Source organism: Mesocricetus auratus, unplaced genomic scaffold (genome assembly GCF_017639785.1).
Source record: "Mesocricetus auratus isolate SY011 unplaced genomic scaffold, BCM_Maur_2.0 Super-Scaffold_100676, whole genome shotgun sequence".
In the NCBI taxonomy this organism is placed as follows: Eukaryota; Metazoa; Chordata; class Mammalia; order Rodentia; family Cricetidae; genus Mesocricetus; species Mesocricetus auratus.
In genome coordinates this window covers 185,492,649-185,511,384 of record NW_024429266.1, presented here as the reverse complement: position 1 = coordinate 185,511,384, position 18,736 = coordinate 185,492,649, and positions in this window count along the sequence as shown.

Sequence of the window (18,736 nt, the reverse complement as noted above, 5' to 3'; positions counted from 1 at the left end):
TCTTCATGCCTGTGATGAGGGTACCACTCAGGAAGGTCTGGGTGAGTTTTTCAGAGAAGTAGTTCTCTGAACACCACGGGGACCAGTTATCCTTAACAAATTTCAGTGTCCACTGAGATGGTGTGGTGGTTTGAGTAGGTATGTCCCCATAGGTTCATGTGTTTGAATGCTCAGCCCATACTGAGTGGCACTATTAGGAGGTGTGGCCTTGTTGGAATGGGTGTGGCCTCGTTAGAGGAAGTGTGTCACTTTGGGGTTGGGCTTTGGGGTCTCCTATGCGCAAGTTAGGCCTAGTGTGGCGTTCATTTCCGCTGCCTGGGGCTCAAGATGCAGAACTCTCAGCTCCTTCTCCAGCAGCATGTCTGCCTGAACGCTGCCCTGCTCCCCGCCATGAGGATAATGGACTAAACATGAATTGCAATCCAGAACCAATTAAATGTTTTCCTTGCCAGGGTCAGCTGGGCATTGGTGGCACACGCCTTTAATCCCAGCACTCAGGAGGCAGAGGCAGGCAGATCTCTGTGAGTTCGAGGCCAGCCTGGGCTACAGAGCGAGTGCCATAATAGGCTCCAAAGCTACACAGAGAAACCCTGTCTCGAAAAACCACAAAAAAAAAAAAGAGTAAAAGAGTTGCTATGGTCATGGTGTCTTTTCACAGCAAGGAAATCCTAACTAAACTAAGGCAGATGATGTCCCCACAGGAACACTTATGCTTAACCTCATCTAACACGAAGTGAAGGAGGCGTCCTGCCTTTGTGCCCAACGGCCGGAGTCAGCTCACACTCATCCATCTCCTCCTCAGAGGCTGGCACATCTGCCCTTCTCTCCTCTCTCTGCTCAGCCTGGAGTTTCTGCTCTTCCGTCTAGTGGGTACCCTTTTCACACAGGCTTGCTGCAAACTTCTTAGCATCAACCTGCACACTTCATGGCATCTTTTCACTGATTTCACTTCCCCCCAAGACAGTCCTACACCGGAGCTGGCTAAGATAGATGAGGAACCAGAAGTTGAAACTGGGAAACCCTCATAAAAAGAAGGTCGCAAGGGGACTGGAGAGACGGCTCAGTGGCTTCGAGTGTTGGCTGCTTTTGTTGAGGGCCTGAGTTGATTCCCCAGCACCTCTATCAGGCAGCTCACAACCATCTAGAACTCCAGCTTCAGAGGACTCAGTGTCTTCTTCTGGACTTCAGGGGAACAACATTTACATGGACACACACACACATAATAAAAAAAACAAAGATAAAATTTAAAAACAAGAAGGCTCCAACAAGGCCTGTTTATAGAGCTGTAACAGGGTACAGATCATGGTATCACACAGTGTCATCGTTTGCCTACCAATTAAGTCCTTGTCCTCGGGTGAACATCTATCCAGTCACCCCAGGACTCCCTTTACTTCCTCCTTTGTATTGTCAGTAGCCTGTTTATTGTGGTCCATGATGCCCAAGATGGGAAACACCAAGAACTGTGTCACTATAAACAAACCTCACCCACAGCATCAAAGGAGCTGTGCCCATGGCTCCTCACTCCCATTCACACAACAGGCAATGGCACCACTCAAACACACAGAATTCATCATCACCCTTAAATGCTGGAACGGGGGATCTACGGAAAAATTTAGTGTGAAGTTGGTTTGGCCAAAGTGTAAGTAGGGTGTCTGGGAGATTTGCAGACCTGAGCCTCACTAGACTTGTACTACTCAGTGATGAGAGCCTTCAAGGCCTTCTAGTTTTCAGGGGATGCATATACATCCCAACCACCATGGAGACTCTGTAGGGAAAGGGATGCTCTGGGAGTTAGTTTTTAGCTTGTGACCAAAACCTAAGCTAATAACTTAATGGCAGAGGGACTGATTTTGGCTTCTGACTTCAGAGCAAAGCAGGTCAATCATAGTGAAGGGGAATTGGAGATAAAAGGGATTACAGGAAGGGTTTGGGGAAAGATGACCCACTTCCTCAATACTTCACCATTTCCCAGCAATGCCATCATCTTAGGGATCTCTGATGGAATCCGTCCATTGTTGAGGTCAGAGCCTCAAGGATCATTATCCAAAAGACCATCGGCAGGCAACCAAATCCCCAAATTTATGAAACTGTTGGAAAATGTCATAGTCAAACTATCCTTGCACAGAGAGGTTCACAGGTAACGTGCCCAATAGATACTATATGGTTTCTTGGATACTACTTTTTACTGTTATTGCTATTGTTATTATTTGGTAATGGAGGTGGATCTGTGGCCTTTCATATGCTAGGCAAGTACTTGACCACTGAACGACATCCCCAAGAACTCTTACTTTGAAGTGACTTATCCAAGAAGTTGATTACTGGTTCCAAAAGATGATCCACGCTTTAAATGTTCAACACAACTCTTCTACTACTCTTAGCTTTTTTTAATTTTATTCTGCAGCAAAGTTGAGACGAAGTATGCTGACACTAGATCTGGAGAGATGGCTCAGCAGTTAGAAGTACCTGCCACCCTTCCAGAGGTCCTGAGCTCAGTTCCCAGGACCCATTAGTTCCTAGCACCCACATGGCAGTTCACAACTACCTGCAACTCCACCTCCAGAGGATCTGACATCTTCTTCTAGATCCTTGTGCACATGAACACATGTGGCATGTACTACTTATATGCACATACTCATAAATAAAAAATAAATCCTAAAGAACATCGGTGTTACTAAAATTAGGGATCTCTCTCTTCTTCCTCCTCTTCCTTCTCCTCCTATTTCTCCTCCCAGGAAAACACACAAAAGAAAAAACCAATAACCCTATCAAGGATAAAGACTGGAAAAAGAATGGTCTTGGCTAAGCAGGTGAGTGACCCAGTTAAGTCCACCAAGTTAAGTGTGGGACCCAGCCTGTCATATACAAAAGCAAAGACTTGAATAAGACCATCTCAGCTTCTGTTCAGTCCTCAGATTCCATGAATGTGTGTCCTCTTCTAAGTAATTGCACAGTAGCTCTCCTTCTCAGAAAAAAAAATGTAATTGTGTCCTAGGAAAACGTCCATAGTGCCAGTGAGACGTGAACATGGAAAGTAAGGAAGATGTGAGAGTTGGCCTCATGCAGTTGAGACTCGTCTGGTCATATAGTAGTTAGATTTCTGTTGTGTAAGTCCCAGAGAACAGAATAAAACCAAGAAATCAATATAACAGGCAAGCTTTTGCAAAACACATAAAAATATGTTTTTCTATCTAATTTGCAGCTTTTTGTTTCTGTGCATATATGTTTACAACTGCTAGGTCTTTCAGGAGGATTTACCTTTCTATAATTATAAAATGTTCTTTCTTATAGGAAAGTCTATTTTGTCTGGCTCTTCTCTATATGGTGTGTATTTTCAATCTTTTAACCATTTTTTAATAATGCTGGGAATTGAGCCCAAAGCCTCATAAATACATTTAAGCACTGCTGAGCTTCATTTGCAGTCTCCAACTTTTTATTTTAAACTTACTTTTCCTTGCATATAAAGTATGTCATAACTTTACATATCTGTTTTCGCCGGGCGTTGGTGGCGCACGCCTTTAATCCCAGCACTCGGGAGGCAGAGGTAGGCGGATCTCTGTGAGTTCAAGGCCGGGCTGGACCGATAGCCTCCGAAACAATACAGAGAAACCCTGTCTCAAAAAAAACCAAAAAAACCAAAAAGCATATCTGTTTTCTTTTGATTCGAGAATTTAGTCAATTTATAGTTAATGCAATTATTACGAAGGCAGGATTTATGCTTGCCTTTTGTCCTACCATTCTTACAAATATTGAGATTTTTCCCCACTAGTGTTTTATTTTGTTTAACAGATATTATGTGGCATTTAAATTATTTTATTGTTTAATTTTATAGACATATAGTTTTAGTTGTTTTCTTACTGGATATTCTTGATATTACAGTATAGCAAGAAGTGATTCCAATTTGACATCACCATTCAAAAATTTTACACCAATACAACATGGTTCCTGACTCCTCTGTGCTGTCATTATACAAACTACATCTTTATACATTATACCATCTACAACATTTAGTAAATATTAAAGTCATAACAAAATGTTATGCAAAAGAAAAAACCTACATGTGTATTTTATTTTTAATAACTACATAATTACATCTTGGTGCCTTTATTTATTTGTGTGGATCTCAGTTGCTGCCTAGTGTCCTTTCACTAAAACTACAAGAGCTCTCAATATTCTTCCCCTCCCCACCTTCCTTGTGTGCCAACTATGTATGCTATCATTGATCCATGCTTCTAGCTTACAGTCATTATTTTATATAGGGAGATCTGCTAGCAACAAAAGAATACAATAAAATCTGTCAGTTTTTGTTTATCTGAAAATACCCTAATGTCTCCTTTGCTCTGTAGATGTGTTTGTGTGTGGTGTGTGAGTTCATGCACATATGAGCACAATTGTGTGTGCAAGTCCATATCCATGTGTATGTGTGTGCAGAGCAGAAGATGGGGTAGGGAGTCTTCCTTGATCTCTCCGTACCTATGGGTGAGGTAGGGTCTCTCATTTAGGACCCCTGCCCACCCGCCCACCCTCCTTACCTCCCCTTGCCTCCATTGTACTGTTGGTGCTGTGCATTTCCTACTGACTGTGTGAAGTCTGTTCCTTATCATCCACAAAATCCACATCGACTCCACCCCAGAGAGTGTCTGCTTTCTTTGTGTTCAGGTAATGCTCAGACGGGCAATTCTTTAAACAGTCTGAGCCAATACGTCTCCCAGCGTTTGCAGAGGGAGTTGGTGTCTGTTGCAGCATGCCTTTGGCGATCTGGTATGCTGTTTAAGGTCCTGGTGTCGCAGTCACTTTGTGTCTTCAGGGGCAAAGGTCAGTGCCTTTTCAAGCTTTTCCACAGCGTACATGGACTCGTGCCTGTGGACTTCCACACCTTAGAAACACCCCTGGGTCAGTGGTTAAATGCACTGACCGCTCTTACAGAGAACTCAGGTTCAGTTCCCATTGCCTACCTGCTAGCTCAAGACGGTCTTTAACTCTACTTCCTAGGATCCCCCCCTCTTCTAACCTCTCAGTGCACAAAAACCCTTGTACACATAAAGTAAGCAATAAATCTTTAAAAAGAAAGAAATGCATCATGGCCCCACTGAGCTCCATATGGGCAGTGCACACACACACACACACACACACACACACACACACACACACCAGATTTCTGGCACTGAGACAAATATCTAAGCTATTTCAGTTTAAAGGAAGAAGGTGTATCTTAGTTCACCATTTCTGAGGGTTCACTCTGTGATTCCTTGTTCCTACTGCTTTTGGGCAGCATGTGTCTTAGTATTCAAGATGGCCGGGAAGGAGGAAGGGCTAGGTAACTGGCCGGAGGAGAGGCTAAAAACTGGCATCCCAGTACGTCCTTCAAGGGGTCTCTTCCAGTGATCTCTCCCTAAGTTTCACCATACTCCATTTGCACCACTGGCTGGGCCAAGCCTTTATTTAATGCATCTCTAGGGGAGTAATCAGGGCTCAAACTACATGGGGCCAGCATCATAGCTGAGTGGGTAAACGGTAAAAGCACCTGCTACCAAGCCTGATGACCTGAATTTGATCCCAGGACCCACATGATGGAAGGGGAGCACCAACTCCTACAAGTTTCCTCTGACATACACACAAATACTTTGGCGTGCACTCCCCCAACACATGCACACAAAAAATGTAAAATACTACGTAATAAATAAATGTAAAAATACATAAAGTAAATAAAATAAAAATTTTAATCTAAACTAGTTCATCCCATGGATTTGCTTTTTAATTAAAAAAAAAAAGTCTGCCTTGGTATCAGTCCTAACTGATGTCACCTGGGCCGTTGAAATGTCAGTCATCGGCCAATGACCATTTTGGACAAATGCACAGGTAAAGGGATGTTTGCAGAGAACGGGAGCTGAGTGAGACCAAATAAAGACAGCCTCTAGACTGGAGCTCTTCCGGGTAGCTGCCAGAGAGAGTCGGTGGCTTTAAAAAAGTTTGGAGAGGGGATAGGACAAAGGCAAACCCACACAGAGAGGTCACAGGCACAGGGGAAACACCGGAAAAGCAGAGGTCAGCAATGGGAAGTGGCCAAGGTCAAGTGGGGAGGGTGAGTCATTGGCGGAACAGATGCAGGAAGAAAGGAGAGAGACGAGAAAATCATGGCAACACTGCTCAAATAAAGAGCCTACGTGAGGCCTGAACTTCCGAGTCTTCAGGAGGAGGTGGGCTGCCACAGACTACTCACCTTTCTTCGGAGAACACTGGAGTGGATGTGTAAGGTTCTCTAGGCATCTAGGATGGTATAGGTGGGCTCCCATCCCTTCTACTGAAGATAGAAGGAATCCCTTGGTACCTGTCAGTTAAGAGTGTGTATTCAAGACTCTAGAATGGAGTGGTTTGAAATTAAACCATGTGGACCATGGCCACTGAGTCACTGGCCATGCTGATGGTGAACGCACCCTATTCGCCTTTATTCCTTACAGCTCTTCCTGGAAGTGTTGTCCCTTTGTGCAGTGTGGCAAACTGAAGCCACAAATCAATGCCTCATCAATCTATTACATTCAAATGAGTTACCACAGGTTCTTTTCCTGGTTACGGCAGACAATTCTCCATGTTGGGATGAGTTTTGCATCAAGAGCCCATTAAAGTTTCAGAATTATGACTCACATTTATTTATTTATTTATTTATTTATTTATTTATTTATTTATTTATTTGAGACAGGGTTTCTCTGTGCAGCCCTGGCTTTTCTGGAACTCCCTCCAGGCTGACCTCAAACTCAGAGATCTGCCTGCCTCTGTCTCCCTAGTGCTGGGATTAAAGGCGTGTGCCAGCACTGCCTCACAGAAGAGTGACCTTTTTTTATTTTAAAGGAAACTATCCATCTTCCCCCAACATAGTATTTTTATTTGGGAATTTCGTACAATGCACCCCTATCTCTTGCTCCCCATTCCTCCCAGGTCCACCCCTCCACTCTCGTGCCTCCCCCAAAAATTAAAAAAAAACACCAAGTCCAATTGTGTTACTCATATAGTCACTGGACCATGATCACACTTCCAGTACCAGCTCCTTAAAGAAAACTGAGCTCCCTCCCAGTCCCACCCCCACCAGAAGCCATCCACTGAGAAGAACATTTTTATCACAGTTTTTAAGGACTCTCTTCAGTGGCCTCTTGTCTGGACTGCTTCTGTGTGTGTGTTTGTGTGTGTGTGTGTGGAGGGTGTCACAGAAGCCTTCAATGTCTCTTACTCTCAGTTGTGTCTGCAGCTGTCAACACCCCTGCAAAAGAAGCCTCGTTGCCCACAGCAGTAGTGACAGCACTGATCACAGGCTTCCACGTGGTTTCCAGATGCAGCACAAATCCTAGACTTAAACATGGTTCCCCTGGCAACCTGGATCATGGGCATCAACTCGGCCTCCAGCAGCAACATAGACCATGGACATCAGCAGGAATGGGTCACAGACATGGGATGGACCCTGAACACCAACATGGCCTCCGGCCACAGCACAGACCACAGAAGTCTTTCAAGGAGACTCAGTCCAGAAAATGAACCATTCTTTATCTTGGGTATCTTGTTGCTCCGAGTCTGGGTAATCCTGCTGTAGGGCACCCTGTTTAGGGGCAGGGCCTGCTCAAGCTTCAGGATGCTGCACCCCACCCTGCACCAGGCACTGACTGCCCTGCCAATACCCTGGGTCTGACCACTCTGCTCTCATCTTAGGCATTGCCACGGTCCCTCCTCCCACAAGCAGGGTGAGCAGAGAGTGGCAACCGTGGCTCCGCAGCAGGTTCAGTGGCACTACTGGCCTAGCAGGCAGCGATGGAGGTGGGCGCAGGGGTGGCCCATGCCTCCCGGCAGGCCAGGGGCTGTGGTCCTCTGTCAGCCACAGCAGCAGTCCCATGGCTGTAGCCCATGCTGCATCCTTCTAGTTCAGCTTTTCTCTGCTGAATGTGCTGCACCATCTCCCTCCTCCCCGATTCCGTGACCCCACTTTTCAAAAGCATCTTCCTACAAGACCTGCCTTTCTTAGTTGTCCTGGAGCACTGCGGCCCTCTGCAGGTTCAACCCCCATCGCTCGTCTCCCTGCTAAGCCTCCGTCAGAAGTGACTCTTAATGAGACCCTAGTACTGTCTCCTGGTGCTGTTGAACACAGATGACGGAAGACGATGAACAGCTGAGTTTAACCCATTTATAATGAACAAGTAGGTGCAATCTTAGGTGTCACTTGTGAAACCAGCCTGGACAAAATGGCAAAACCATTTCTCTCTTTATAGCAGTGTGTTCAGTGGTACTGGAGGCTGAGTTGTTCCAGGAATCCACAGCCAGGGAGGCAGAAATGGAAGCTCATGTTTTCCTACCATTGTTTTCATGGTCTGTGGGTTCCCAGCATTGTTCCAGGGGCCCCCTTTTCACTAGCTACACATTAGGAAGGGCAGACTTGAAGATGGTACCAGTGAAGAGACAATGGTGAGGAGGACAACCTCAGGGCAAGGGGCTGATGTCCACTTGGAAAAAAAGTACCTGAAGGAACTGCACCCGCAGGTACCTGGCCAACTCAGAGTCTAAGCTAGGGGAACGTTTTGTTCTGCCATGTTTTTATGACGAAAGGCAGCACTTGTGGATAAAACCTGTCAGGAAGAGCCCATGGGATGACGCAGTGCGTGAAGATGTCTGCTGCCAAGCCTGAAGGCCTGTGTTTGATGCCCAGGTCTCACGTGGTGGAAGGAGAGCTGAGACAAGGCACACATGTTGTCCTTGGCTCTCCACTCATGTACCAGGGCAAGTGCATGCAGACATACATGTTCACATGTGCACAAACAAAATAAAGAGATGATAGATGGGTGGATGGATGGATGGATGGATGGATGGACGGACAGATAGACAGACAGGTAAGCTGGACGTGGTGGCATGCCCTTAATCCCAGCACTCAGAAGGCAGAAGCAGGTAGATTTGTGGGAGGCAGAGGCTGGTGGATTTCTGTGAGTTCAAGGCCAGCCTGGTCTACAAAGTGAGTTCCAGGACAGTCAGGGCTACACAGAGAAACCCTGGCTCAAAAAAAAAGCCTAAAAATAAGTAAGTGTAGTTAAAACATTGTTTTTCAGTTGTCAGGAAGTTGTAGGTTTCCATCTCTGGATAGCTGTGTGACCTTTAGTGAGTCATTCCCCTGCCTCATATCTGAATGTTACACAGTTCTTGGAAGGATGCAACAGAGCAAGGAGCTCAGGCTCCTCGTGCAGAAAGCAGATTCACACCCGTAACTCTAGCTTTGTAGGAAGTGTCACTGAGAGGGTTGGGCCGCTAGGCCAGTGCCACCACTAGAACCATAGTGGAGCCCCTGCTGCTTTGGCCATTTGACCTTCTCACACTGCTTGGGGAGGAGAGCATGGGGCCATGGCGTTGCCTGCACAACCTCGCCAAGGGCTCCAAGAGCAGGGTGGTGTACAGCAGCCTGGAGCTTGAACAGGCACTACCCCTGACAGACTATCCAACCGCAAGACCAAGTTGGTCCCAAGTTGCACAGAGCTGTAGGTTGGGTGAGTTCTGAGTGTCCTCAAGGCTCCATTGGGATTAAAACCTTTGTCCCTACATGGGTTTTATTGGGAGAATTCAGACCAGAAGGAAGTTCTTCGGTTACAAGGGGCACATTCTCAAATGAGACTGTGAGGTCCACATTCATATTTTGATATTCTCTCCCCTCCTCTGACACAGCAGGCTCCTGACACTACACTGCCACTAGCAAAGACAAAACTAATGGGGCTACCTAACCTGGTACTCTGAAGGTCCAGAACCGTGAGCCAAACAACCCCTTTTCTTTGCTTACAAACCAAGCTGCCTCTAGCATTTTGTAACAGTGATGGAGACCTAATTAACTGCAGTGGAAGATGGGGGAATTAGCACACCTCTCCTCAATCCGGGGCCAACACTCTTTCCATGACTCTGTGAACCAAAGCAATTTTATGGAGATCTATCTAGAAACTATACCAAATGCAATGATTTATCTACTTGCCACATGTCTCTCATTTTAGTAGCCACACTTGAAATGGGACTTGGCAACACATACTTTTCTAATTCTATGGATGGTTATCTTGCTGGCTTTCACTACAATGCAGAGGACTCAAACAAATGGAGTCTCTGATATACTCAAAGATTCAAAATGAGAAAAGATGGGAGCCAGCAGAGTTTCCACTGCACGCTGCTAGGTACTAAGGCTTGCCAGAAAGCAAGAAGGATCCTGTCTAAATATTGCAACTTGGGGGGACTGTGCCATTCTTTTTTAGCCAGTGGACCATCAGGTATGTGAGTTCCAATGCACCTCAAAATAAGCCTCATTTAAAGAGGCTTGAAAGGGTTATGAACTGCCTGTTGCTTAATCACCTGGAAGAGGATCTTTAATTCAGAACCCATTCCAAACCACTCGTATGTGCTCTACAAGGTTCTGTCCAAATTAGCTGGGATTCCCTTAAACATCCTGGAGTAACATTATAGTCCACATATCCTCCTACTATATAGGTCTTTAAGCTTTGATTTGATTCTAGTGGCTGCGGACAAGATGGGCACCATTGTCTATCAGCTGACAACAGATGAAAATTAATTAAAATAGCCCAGATGCCAAATAAGGTAAAAGTCTTCTATTTAGCCAGGGAGTGAGGACATTGATACCATTTAAAACCTTTATATGAAAGATAGAATATACAAAAGATGCTGTGTGTATTGTAATCCTGTTTTGACAATGATGACAGGGAAGCCAAGGGCGCTGCCAGAGGCGCAGAACTGAAGAGGAACTTAAAGATCACTTATTATGGTCAGCTGGTTCTGTGGACGGGTGAACTCAGTCTTTTTGGATCACAGAGACCAACCCTGGCCACAGTAGTAGTCGAGGGTACACGGGAATAAGAATAGGAGACCTCTGGCTTCCGGGCTAATGCTGTTTCACTTGCATGCTGCCAATGACAAGGAGTACATTCTGGTGGAAGGAATGCAAGCCACTAAGACTATGTATAGGGTTGGGGAGATGGCTCAGTGGTTAAGAGCTCTGGCTGCTCTTCCAAAGGACCTGGGTTCAATTCCGTACACCCATAGGACAGTTTACAACAGCTTGTAACTCCTGTTTCAGGGATCTGACAACCTCATACAGACATACATACCAGGCAAAATACCAATGCTCATGAAATAAAAATAAATACATTTTTAAAGAGACTGTCCACTATGTATTTATTTGGCTGTGTCAGGATAAGCTACTTTAACCTCAAATCACACACCCCAAAGCCCTGACAGCCGCCATGAGAAGTAGACACTCTGAGACACACAGCCGCTCACAGAAACACTGAGACACACAGCCGCTCACAGAAACACTGAGACACACAGCCGCTCACAGAAACACTGAGACACACAGCCGCTCACAGAAACACTGAGACACACAGCCGCTCACAGAAACACTGAGACACACAGCCGCTCACAGAAACACTGAGACACACAACTGCTCACAGAAACAGGTACTCACAGATGAAGGGGACAAGGACACAATCTTTAACTAGTTTCCAAGGATTCAGATAGACAACCAACAGTATCTCATCCTAAGCCTTTTGACCTACACTTTTATTATTATTTATTTGTATTTATTTAGGGTTTCATGTATCTCACACTGGCTTGGAACTCCCTTTGTAGCCAGGAATAACCATGAACTCCTCGTCCTCCTTTCTGTACCTCTCAAGTGCTAGGATTATAGGCATGCACCCTTATGCCCAATTCTACTGGGCATTGGGGATCGGACACAGGGTTCTTATATGTCAGAAAAACACTCTAAGAAACAGAGCTACTCCTCCACCCAAATTTTAATATTTTTAAAAACCCACCTATTTATCTGGTATGTTAATTTTTTTACCACATTTAATCACTAGAGAATGTGCTTCTTGGGGTCAGAAGCTTATGAATCAATTCTTTTTCCTTCATATTTTCCAACACATTTATTGTCTAGCAACTATAAGCTTATTCTATCTATCAATTTTTGGAAGGACGCAATCGTAAGCAAATAAATGCAGTGCAAAACCCAGATGCATGGAAATGTCAGCACAGTCAACTCATCTATTAAGACCACTCGGGTTCAACCTTACAAGTTCAAACTACACTCCCGACATGCCCTACTATATCAGCACATAGACCTGCGATGCTATCAGTCCAGTGTACATGCACACTCTCAGCATGAATGGCCCTGACGGATGCTACATAGGTTTCCACAGAAAACTCCTGAACACAGAGACAAATTTAGTGACTGCCTAAAACCCCAGGAGTTCCAGCCCTAAGCAAGACCTCATCTAACCTATGATCCAGAACAAGACCTCATCTAACCTATGATCCAGAACAAGACTTGAGTGAAATATACAGTGTGCAGTCTTTAGTGACTGGAAGGGATTGTCAAGGTTAGTAAGGTTTTCATTTCAACTGTAGCAAATTTCATGAGCATTCCCGACTCACTTAGACCATTTGCTAGATGACATAAAAATCGCTGGTAATTACACTACAAAGAGTAATTATGTGGACGTCTCTTTACCGAAGCAAGTAAATTGGAGCCTTACTCAATACTCTGCTAAGGAAATTTTAAATTAAACACACTAGTTTATTCTCGAAAGAAAAGAGTGTTTTGTTTTGGGTTTTTTTTTCTTCAAAAGGCAGGAGGGGTAGAAAAGTCAATTCTTCACCCTTTGTCATCAGACATCGGGGATTATGTGCTGTACCCAAAACAACTAAAGGTCCTCAATTAAACGATGTCATTGAGAACCCCACACACAGTGGCCTGCAGATTCGAGTCACGATGGAAGTCTCTGCTCTCAAAAAACATTGGTTTTGGTTTGTTTAGTTTTTGTTGTTTGTTTTTAAAAGTAATGAGTTTTCAGGGTCCTGAAACAATTGGTGGCCATGGGATGCTAAGTATAAGACATTTCATATGAAGCCTCCTGTAAATCAACCCAAACCCTTTGCTTCACAACATCCTTTTTGATACCAGGGTAGGGCTTGGGTCCTGATGTTGGCATTTCCCCATTGTACCGACAAGCTGCTCTCAAATCAATGGAAACATATACAGGCATGATGAAGGAACAAGGGTCTGGAACCAAGGCAAAGAAAAATTTTATTCACTTTAAATTCTGTATGTTTTTCCCCCTTCTTTACCTTTCATCTAGGCAGTGGGTGACTTAGTTTCAAAAAATGTCAGAATATTTTAGGTGTTACATCCCCAAACAAAAACCTAACATCTGACAATAATTTTGAGAAAAAGAAGAAAGTGAAGGCTCCTGCAGGGACTCAGTGCAATCCTAAAACTCACTACTGTCCCTCATCACTGTAACTAACATGACTACCACATACACTGGGGCTTGGTGGAATACCTCAACATGTTACAAAGTGTCATTTGATTTGCAGCTGATAGGACTACCATAAAGAGTGTGGTTGGAGACAGTTGGGAGCAGAAACAACTTTGGATGTTTGTTTGTTTGTTTTGTTTTGTTTTTGCTTTAATTTCATCCTGTATATAAACTCCTCTGCTCCAGACTTATTTGTACAGACACAGACATTCACTGTGTCAAGGTCATGTAAAAGCGGATGCCCCGACTTAATGCTGAGCAAAGAGGATATACATTCCTCATAGGGGTCCAAGCTCGTGTGGGCTGGTTAGCACCCTGACACAAACTGAACTCCTCCAGGACAGTTCTAAAGCACAGTGTCTCTTCTAAAATGCACATTTTGAAGAATGTGAAACTTGGAAAACAACCAGTTTCACAATGCCAAACTCTTTTCTTTTTTTTTTTTTTTTTTGCCAGCAAAACCATACCAAGAAAATAACTTTAGAAATAAATTTCACCCTGCCTCTAGAAAAAAAAGAAGGGAAAAATTAAGAGTTAAAGAAAAAATCATCTAAAAAAGTGGATTAATTGTTGAAAAGTTGGAGAGTGAATCTGGTATGCTGTGGGATTGTGTTAACAAATGCTGATGGTCCTTATGTTGAATGACTGAAAAAATATGATAGGAAATACAGAATATTGATTAGAGTGTTTCATAAGGCTGCAACTTGGCTGATACATGGCTCAATAATGCAATGAAATCAAAAGTGTTCAACCACACTAAGAAAGGGGGAAATGTTTGAATTTAAACAAAAGTAAAGTGTTTAGAAAACAAAATTGACTTTTGCTTTAAAAAATAATCTGTAGGAGTAGTGTTAAAAGTTTTACAGAGAATGGCCACAATTTAAAGTGTCAAATGAAGGTGAGGTAAAATTTAAAGGATATTTGTCTTTTAGGTTCTCAAAACACTTCCTTTGGCTGTTTTTTTTAAAGTCTTTAATAATTTATTTTGTTTCCCTACCTTATACACACAAAGCAAATGCTCATCACACCAGTCACCTAAAAGCAGCCATTCTTCAGGAAAGGTCCCTCACAATGAGCCTCCAAAGCAATTATTGACATTTTTATTAATTATAATTCCACCCCTCCCCCAGAAGAAACAAAACAAGGCTGCTTGGGTCAGACTAGTCATCGTTAAACGAAAAAGAACTAAATAGTAAGTTAAAAATAGAGAGAATGTGTTCAAACGAAGCAAGAAAGCGTTTCTCATAACGTCTCTGTCATCTTCAAAATAGAAACTTTTCCAAACTTCGCCTCTGATTCAAACTGAAAACTCCCCTACTTGTGAAACAAATAATTCCACATCAAGCCCATTTCAAAGAGGCCCTTGGCTCCTCCCACAAGCCCCTTTACCTCAATAAGGTTGAAAAAGAGAAAGCCAGAGCCAGGTGGTGTTTTTGACCCCCAAACCCCCACTGTAGCTCCTTGAATGTGAGCATCAATTCATCCTAATTGTCATGGGCTCAAAGGATAATGACACATTTTAGCACTCGTCCTTCTAAACTGAAAGATTTTTAAAAATGCTCAAATTCAGGGGAAATGAAGGTGCGTGGGCTCACCCTGCTGCTTTCTACCCCCTGCAGTCTCTCTAGAAGATTCTCCACAGTACGGATGCCATGTGGGTCTCCAGCAAGTGGGCGGGGAGTGGCCCTGCACTTTGGCTCATCTCTCTGTGCTTCTCACCGGAGTGTTTATAGATAGGTTAGCTGTGGGTGCAGCAAAACCCGTGGGTGAGCGTTCCCATACATCCCCAGGAACTTCCGTGTGCCACCGTCGTAGTAACCAATTCAGAGGATGTTTAAATGGAATGTGGAGTGAGACAGGGAGGAATCGGTCGCGCGTGGAAAAATCCCGCGTGTGAAAGTAATCACAGAACTCTGTTCCCAAGGACCAGAAAGACACAAGATCATCTTCCCGGGTGGAGAGAGGCTTAGGAAGCGCCGGGCTAACCTTTGCCACCAGCAGTCGCGATATTCGGTCGGATGTCAGGGACCAGAAGAGCTGGACCGCAAACCAAAGAAACCAGCTTTTTCTGGAGCGAAGGGCGGGTCTCGATTTCAAAGTAAGAAATAATAAATAAATAAATAAATAAATAAATAAATAAATAAATAAATAAATAAATATAAGTGTGGAAGGTGGTGGGGGAAGCCTTTGGGAGTGGCGGATGGTTGGGAGCAGGGAGTCGAGCTTTGCGGTCAGGGCTCAACTCTGACCACGGCACCCGGCGGGTGCTTAGGGACCTGGGACACTGTTAGCAGCTGGGCGGCCACCAGGCTACCGGCCGCACAGTCCCCCTCCCCCGCCGTTTCCTCTCGCTCTCCCAGCCCCTTCCCCCACATGTGGGTGACGTCAAAATTCCGCGAAAAAGCCGCGTGGTGGCTCCCCAAGCAGAGGCGTGGTTCCGTCGCCCCGCTGTCCCCTCCCGGGGGCGTCCCGGGGAGGGACCAGGACCCCGGACGTCGCCGGCCCGAAGCCCCCACGCCACCCCACCCTAGATCTTACTAGCAAATTCACTTTCAAAAAGCAAATGCGTTTCCAGGGCTATTTTCGGCCGGGTGAGGCGTGTCCTGAAGCTGAATCAGACAGGAAGACGGGGAAGTTTGGGTTTTTTTCTTCTTCTTCTTCTTCTTCTTCTTCTTCTTCCAAAGGAGAGGTGCGAGGTGTGTGAGCCAACCGCAGGCCTTGGCTTTCTGAACCCACTCCCAGCTCTTGTTACGCCACAAGAACGCTACCCGGGTCCACGCTGAAACCCACCCGAGGGTCGCTGGAACACACAGGGCTGGTGGCTGTGCTCATCGGGTCTGCTGTCGGAGAGGGTCCTGGATACGCTCTCACACCTGGAGCCACTTGGTCTTGGTGTGGGAACCTCCAGTCCTGGGACCTTGCACCCTCTTTCCCGGGCTTCACGTCCCGACTCTTCCCCACGCCCCCTCTCCCATGTTAAATTATATATATATATATATACTCTTTGGGGGAGTCAGGGAGGAGGCGATGACCCCCCCCCAGAACATTGAGGTGACAGGATTCGAACCAAGGACTCCCTGGCTTGTGGCCGACCGCAGGATCACCTGGCTGGCTGGCATCCGCCAGGTGATCTTATTAGAATGTGTGCCTAGGTGGCAGGTTCCTGCAGAAATATGCCTATAAACACCCAACACCCTGCTGCACCTTACACCTACCGGCTTTGTACACTTTCCAACCGAAACTGCTAGATGCCGGGGGGGGGGCACGTCCTGGAGGGACTAAAAGTCCAGTAAAACTCGTATTTGGTTCAGGTTTGCCAGGGATCCTACCTAGGGAAGGATCTCTCCACCTTCAGGGGTTAAGAAGGGGCGGAGAACTCTTATTCTTATGTCACCCCCTCCCAGCAGAGCACACGGGGGCTTCTTTCGCATACCCAAGTCCACATTCAAGAAAAAAAGTACGTTTGCCCCTACAGCGGCATGCCCTTTCCCGCGTGCTGGCTGGAGCACTTTTTATGAAACAAAAAAACCCAAGAAATTAAGAATTTTTTTAGCACGTGTTCGGAGTGGCGGCCGAAAGGGAGAACGCACTTTCCATTCCCAACCTCTCAGAGAAAGGCTGCCAACCTCTGCTCCCTCTCACGCCGCACCCCACGTGCTGGGGACGGATTCGGTGCGAGGTTCACCTTCGGGAACCCTCAGTAGTTGGAGGGGGAGGTAGAATTGGAGCTGAAGGAGAGTCTCTCAAGAGGGAAGCACTCTAACTTTCCAGTCTCCAGACGTTAGGGACTCCATCCCGAGACCCTCTCCTTCCCTCCTCCGCCGCCCTCTCCGCCGCGGGCCACCTCTCCCACCCCCGGGATCCCCTCCCCGCTGGAATTTCACTGCAAAGCCAAGAGTGGGGGAGGGAAGAGGCGAGGGGCCCTCCGCAGGCTCTGGAGTCGGGAGGACCCGCCACCCAGACTTTGTCCTCCTGGTGGGCGAGCCTCGTCGACGACCACCCGCCTCTTCTCCGCCCCCGAGCGCCCGACGCTGTCTTCACTGGAGGTGCAAAGCAGACCCTGCAGGGCTAGCTAGCCTTCGAGTGATGTGGAGAGAATGGAAGTCCTCCGTCGGAGTGGACGACACCTCCAAACACCTATGTCGCCCCTGTCCAGGAGTTCTGTCAGATCCATTTCTCCGAGGTGGCTCTGGGGGGAGTTTTTAGTCGTTGCTTTATGGGGTCTTAAAACGTAAATTCACGTGTCTGTCCAGGGTGACACCAAAAATACTCTATTCGGGAATCCTGTGATTAAAACTAACAGGCGACGGACCTTGCACTAGCCAAGTGTCATCATGAGCGCGGGACTGTTTCATTTTGAGTTTGCAACTTGGGTTTTTCAATGAGGGTTTTTTTTTTTTTTCTTCCCGAAAGCCAATGGCTTCCACTGCAATTAGACATTTTCCTCGCCCGCCCCTTCCCTCCCCTTTCTTTACATGCAGTAGATTGGATACTAATTCTCGCTGCCATTGATAAGGTACGAGGCACCCGGGCCCCTCCGCAGTCCCAGCCCGCCCGGGTCCCCGCTCTCTCTCCGCCCTCCCCGGGCTTCCTTTTGATGTAGCGGGGAAGGCGTCCTACTAAAAAAAAAAAAAAAAAAAAAAAGTAATCTGCCCGGTAACAATCAGCGCGCAGTAGCAGGAGCCCCAGAGCTATTGGCTATGCAAATAGAGGGAGGGGAGAAGGAGCCCCAAACTCTTACTCACCCTTTTAAAGTGATATTCCCTCCGCCCGCCCACCCCTTCCGCCCCACCCTCGTTTAAAGGGGCTGGCCAGCCCGGAGTTAATCGCTTGCACCTCGGCTTTATTGCCCCCCTCCTCTCTCGCGTTCTCCCTTTCCCCTCCCCTCCCTGGCCTTTCTAGGAGCCCACGGGCGCAGCTCCCCCAGCGCGCCACCCCCAGCCTCCGCTAGCTGTAGGCGCCCCAGCTCGGGCCTCCGCTCTCAGGGAAGGAGGGACTCGGTGGCCCTCGGTGTACCCAGAGAGCCGCAACCCACGCCGTGCTAACTGCACGTGCCAGCGTGGCCACCCTACCGGGGGCCCTGGGTCCTTGCTCCTTCCCCCCCGAGTGGAATACGCTGAAAAGCATGTTGGGAGGAGGAAGGAGGTGAGGAAGCGCCACCGTGTCCCTTCTACAAACAGCCTTGACCACAGGATGCGCTAGAGCACATGTCGGGGCCGATCCAAAGTCCTGGCTGACTAGTGAGGTGCGAGCTCCCGAGGGGTCTGAGATTGAGGGGTGCATGACCCAGGAAGCTCCGGGGAAAGGAGGCCCGGCTGGTGCTGGGAGAGCCAAACTTAAGCCCTCCCTCCCCCCCCCCGGCCCCTCCCGAGCCATTTCCTAGAAAGCTGTAGGCCACGCTCAGCGCA